The sequence below is a fragment of the Felis catus genome, chromosome D1 (genome assembly GCF_018350175.1).
Source record: "Felis catus isolate Fca126 chromosome D1, F.catus_Fca126_mat1.0, whole genome shotgun sequence".
NCBI lineage: Eukaryota > Metazoa > Chordata > Mammalia > Carnivora > Felidae > Felis > Felis catus.
In genome coordinates, this window is record NC_058377.1 from 6,191,322 (window position 1) to 6,197,479 (window position 6,158).

Sequence of the window (6,158 nt, forward strand, 5' to 3'; positions counted from 1 at the left end):
CACAACACGGCACGGGGTAGGGTAAGGATGCCTTTTAAAATATTTTCATCCTTCAGGACGGACTTCCAAAGAAGTACTCCTGGGATCGTGGCATCCGGCTCTACTGTAGATTTTCACCGAAGGTTGAAATTTCCTTGACCAGTGCTGTCCAACAGGACTTTCGGTGATGATATAAATGTTCTATAGCTTCACTCTCAAATGTATAGTAGCCACCACTAGCCACATGTGGCTACTGAGCACTTGAAATGTGACCAGTCCAAGTGAGGAACTGAATTTTTAAGTTTTATTCTGTTTTAATTAATGTTAATAACCATGTGTAGTTAGTGGCTACCATATTGGACAACACGACTCCAGAAGAAAGAAATGGTTAAGCCATTGTCTGTGCCAGAGAACTATTGAAAAGTCCTCTCCCTGCTTCCACAGCACTCAGCATTGGAGAATAATGACAGTGTGACTCATGGTGATCGGGACCAGGGGTGACGATTTGTAATTTCTTTCTGTCATTCAGTAAACTGTAGGAGATCAACAGCCGCCAAAGGCCTACATATGTTTATGACCCATGGATGTTACCTCATAAGCAAAAGCTTGACCTACATAAAACAGGCATTTGTCTTTCTCTGATTGACCTATTTCACTTAGCATAATACTCCCCAGCTCCATCCCTGTGGTTGCACATGGCAAGATTGCATTCTTCTTTACGGCTGAGTAATATTCCATTATATATATATATATATATATATATATATATATATATATATATATATATATATATATCTCCAACATCTTCCTTATCCATACATCAGTTGATGGACACTTGCATTGCTTCCATGATTTGGCTTTTGTAGATAATGCTGCTATAAACACCAGGGCGCATCTGTCCCTCTGAATTAGTGTTCCTGTGTTCTTTGGGTAAATATCCAGTATTGCGATTCTTGGATCATAGGGTTGTTCTATTTTTAACTCTTTTGAGACACCTCCACTGTTTTCCAGAGTGGCTGCACACATTTGCATTCCCAGAAACAGGAGGGCAATGACATTGTAATCTTTGGGGTCATCTTCTCCACCTGTCCAAAGGAGGAGGAGGAGGTGGTGGGAGGGAGGGAGGCAGGCATCTCAGACTGTCGAGTCAGTGATGCTGGATTTATCTTTCCCAAGAGCCGGCTTCTCTTTCAGGACGTCTCTCCAGGACTCCCACAAGGGCAATTTTCTTTTGCCCTTGTTCCCGCCCATCAAGGCAGTTGCTGTATCTTCTTTTAGGGGATTCCTCCCATTGCTACCCAACTGCTACATTTTCTTATCACGTGACTGTCAAAGACAATTAGGCAAACAAAACTCTTCTGCACTGTTTAAGATTCAGGAAAACTTTTCAAATCACCTTTGACAACCACTGTGGTAGTTGTACACTGAACACCAACAAGAGAGATGAAACTCATGAGCTATGAATGGCGGCCTCTGAAAGAAAAAGAGTACGTTTTTATATCTTTTAATAAATACATTTTTAAGTCACCTTTAATATTCACACCTACAACTGTTTCCTGAAGTAGAATTATCTGAACAGTGTGTAAGAAGCATTGGAAACATTTAAAAGGCCCCAGAGATGCAAGGTCTTTAATCTGTTGGAAGGGAGGGAGGAAAAACAAAAGCAGTGAATCACGAGACTTCTAAGCGCTGGAAACTTCTTTTCTTTCTGAGTTAGGCGGTTACAGATCAATTATTATAGTGAAAAAAGTAACCAAAAATACACTGGCGTCGACACCTTTCCTTTAACCTCCCATCTAGCCAACAAGCACCACAGGGCCTTGAAGCTGCACATCTTCCTTAAAGAAGAAATTCATTTTTCTGATCTCACCTTTTGTCAAGACAGGCTTATTTGTCTTTCTTTCACATCATTCAGGGACCAGTCTGCTGCGGCCAAACCCCTGCACCCTACTCTGGCCCCCTCCCACTCCAGCCTGATCCAAACACCACCACAGGATACCTCTTCCTGAATTGCTGCTCAGAAAACTATTAGGACTCAGTTCCTATTATATATAAGCTCCACTTTCCTTAACGAGCATTTGAAGCCCACTGTATCCTTATCCCAACCTCTCTCCAGCCTCACCACCGGTGCCCCTCCCTCCACGCAGACAACACTGTGTAAAATAGCACTTCTCCACCTACAAGCGCCTGAGCATGCCTACGCCCAGTCCTCAGAGGTTCTTCTCTAGCTGGCCTGGGGTAGCTCAGACCTCTCTATTAAAAAAAAAAAAATTAATGATTATTTATTTTTGAGAGAGAGAGAGAGAGAGAGAGAGAGACAGAGTGCAAGTGGGGGAAGGGCAGAGAGAGAGGGAGACACAGAATCTGAAGCAGGTTCCAGGCTCTGAGCTGTCAGCCCAGAGCCCATTGCGGGGCTTGAACTCAAAAGCAATGAGATCATGACCTGAGCAGAAGTGAGATGCTCAACCAGCTGAGCCACCCAGGCGCCCCATCAGACCTCTGTATTTTAAAGGCTGCCCAAGTGATGCTAGTGTACAGGGAGGTAGAGAAGCCCTGGTCTAGTCAAACCAGACTCTGAAAATGACAGTGTGGACGTTTCTGCTTTCACCTCTTTGTGATTAATTAGCTCCTTTACGGCTGTGGAAATCCTACCCGTTCTTTATTGTGCCCCTAAAACACCACCCTCCATGAATCTCTGTCAGGGTTCCCCTAGCCCGAGGTTATCTCAGACTTTCTCCAAATTCTTACATCAATCTGCTCCACCTACACAATCTCTCATTGTGATAAGTAATCAATTATCACTGATTTCAGGTCTGGCAGTACACAAAGTTCTTCTGCAAATCTCTCCTAATATTTTCAGTTTACCATATAATGGAGGTTTTATCTCCCCCAAGTTATAGATGAAGAAACTCTGGTTCAGAGAGTGTGGTTTTTTCCCCAAGCTCACACAGCTGGTAAATGACAAAGTAGCACGCTGAGCCTGGGTCTTCTGAGCATCATGACCTGGTCAGAAATATTTAAAACAGGAACGGAATCAAATCCCTTGCCGTGCACAAACATCACTCCAGGAGCCTGTTAAAACGCACACACCTGAGTCCCAGCCTCAGCGATTCTAGCTTGTCTACCTGCACAGATCTCCTTGGGCACAACCAGGTAATTCTTAGGCAGGTGTTAAGGAGCCACATTTTGAGGAAAACTGCTCTAGGTGAATACACACCATATGGAGATGGTAGGAAAACTTCCAAAGGGCCATATTACCCATGTAAAATGATAATTCTACAATAATTAAGAATTAATTGAGGGAAAAACACTTTTTGGCCAGTTGAGATCACAGCCCTTTTGCCCAAGAGTCTTTTCTTTGTAATTGTGAAAGTTGTTTCTTAAAACCACAGCTGTCAGTCTTCCAGACCAGCAGACAGTGGGTTGACCAGATGACTGCTTGGCGGCCACTGCAAACCTCCTCCCCCTGAATTATGACAGGTGCACTGGCTTTATATTTGTCCTTGGGGAAGCACAGAAGTCGCATGCAGCACTTCTCATTCCAGAAGGGTTTTGGAGGAGTTTATTTGGCTTGGAGCTTTCAAACCAAATTTCCCTCATGAGAGACTCTTCACTGACATTCTGCTCAGTTGACCAGGGTAATGTTCTATGGCTTCCTGGAAAAAAAAAAACCAAAAAACAAAAACAAACCAAAAAACTCTGCCTAGATTAGAAACAGAACCACCTGCTTCTGTGGAAAATGTTTCCAGTATTTTAAATGAGACCATTTTACAACAACCTTCACATTCTGAAGAAAATGTATCACCAAGAATAAAAACTGACACTTGGCCTTTTGGCATGAAACTTCTTCTGCAGGTCAAATATGTCAACAATATCCTGACTTACCTGTGCGAACTTTGTGTCGTCCAAGATTACTTGGGTCTATTCATTTCTCCAGCAGGACTTTTATCAAGGTTATTCTCTAACTGGAGGCAACAGATCTTTCATTCCTTCAGGGAATCTTCCCTCAACTATGCAGCATCATGTAGAGAAAGGAGAGAACACTGTATCCGATGAGCCCTTGTGTCTAGTTTAAACTGAATTTTAAAAGAAGGCTCTCTATTCTCTTGAGCACCACTTGATTTTAGAGCTCAAAGAACTTCTGTCTTTTGCCCTTCCCAGTCCTCTGGTTTCTGATGAAGGTCAGGAGTATCTGGCCAGTAATAACAATAATACCGAGGATAAGCCTACAGGGTATTGGCAAATTACCCAGTGCTGTGTCTTGCTCTCTGAAAAGAATTTTTCCCACTCTCAAAACAATATTGAGGCCGTCTAGTGCTTTGGAAAGGGAGTGGGAAACTAATTAACTTTCCGATTTCAAGCCAAAAGGGAGTTAGTTGTAGGTCAGACGTGGCAAAATCCAATCCACATCTTTCTCCCCGTGCCCCAGGAAGCTGCCCTTCATGGACTGTATCACCGGGCTCCTTTGCTTTCTGGTTTCCTCTTCAGTTCAGCCAGTGAGGGACACAGGCAGAAGACTGCAGACAGGAAAAGAAAGAGTAGGGGTATTTATTCCCCTGACTCCCTACCTGCTTGGCTGTAGATTAAATAGTCTGTGTTCTTCTATCAAAGGCCACTGCTGCTGTCAAGCAGCCCTCTCCCACGGCCACCCTCTCCTGGTTCCAGAAACTATCCCCTCCCTCTGGTCTTGCTACTTCATGCCTGGAGAGTGTTATGGCTCCCAGCTGTTGCCAGCTATGGGGTACTTCTCTCCGATGGTTTCCCTTAACCTTGCCCACACTTTTGTCACCAGCCCCTTCAGTAAACTTTCCCCCATTACCTAATTAGAGTATGTCATCTGTGCTGTTTGCTGGACCCCAACTTATACAGAGAGTAACCCTTAAATAGGCCATAACAATACTGAACTTCTTAGTAACCTTGGTGTAAAGACACTGGGGCTGCCTTGATTCAAATTTGGAAAGTAAAGAAAGAGAGCTCTCAAATAAGGTGATAAATAAGGCAGATCTGACTGATACAGATCTAACCTTATATCCCTAAAATAAACGCCTTCTTTTCAGATGCTACGACATTCACAAAAACTAACCGTATGCTAGGCCACAAACCAAGCCTCAGTAAATTATTAAAAAGTAGAAACAGCACGGACAACATTCTATGATCATAAATGCAGTAAGAGGAGAAAAGTAAGGGAATTTTTGTAAAAATTTATTGTAAAAGCAGAAGATAAATGTTTCCACTGTGCCTGGGAAATTTAAAGGTCTTTTTTGTAATTAACGCTTTGACAAATGGAAGTTGCCAGATTTCTTAAAATCAACCATGATGGAAACGTGACGTTATCAGAATCTAAAGAAGAGCTTAGAGGACAAGGGAAATCAATACAAAAGGAAAATGAAAATAAATGAATTAAGCACGTGTCTCAAAAAGGAAAGCAGAAAGATGTCAGTGAGTTAGAAAATAGAAAAACAGTATTAAGGAATAAATCCAATAGCTAATTCTTTAGAGAGAGAGAGAGTGTGAGCAGCAGAGGGGCAGAAAGAGGGAGATCCAGAATCCCAAGCAGGCTCCAGGCTCTGAGCTGTCAGCACAGGGCCTGACACATGGCTCGAACCCATGAACCGTGAGATCATGACCTGAGCCGAAGTCGGACGCTTAACCCACTGAGCCACCCAGCGCCCCCCAATAGCTAATTCTTTTAATTTTTTTAATGTTTAGTTTTGACACAGAGAGAGAGACAGAGCAAGAGTGGGGGAGGGGCAGATAGTGAGGGAGACAGAGAATCTGAAGCAGGCTCCAGGCTCTGAGCTGTCAGCACAGAGCCTGACATGGGGCTCGAACTCACAGACTGCCAGATCATGACCCGAGCCGAAGTCAGACCCTCAACCAAATGAACCACCCAGGTGCCCCCACCAATAGCTAATTCTTTAAAGAGAAAGTTGGACAAACTACTAACCGAATCAAGTGATAATGGGACAAAGTACAGAAACACAGAATAAGAAATGAGAAGAAAAAGTAACCACAGGAAAAGAAAGTTAAAAGAATCATAAAAGACCACTTTGTTCAACCTTGTGTAAACAATTATGAAAACCTGAGGAAGAGAGAGAATATTCTAAGATACAACATCTGACCTCAGAGGAAGCAGAAAAATCTAATTACATTTCCATAGAAGAAATAGAAAACTTGCT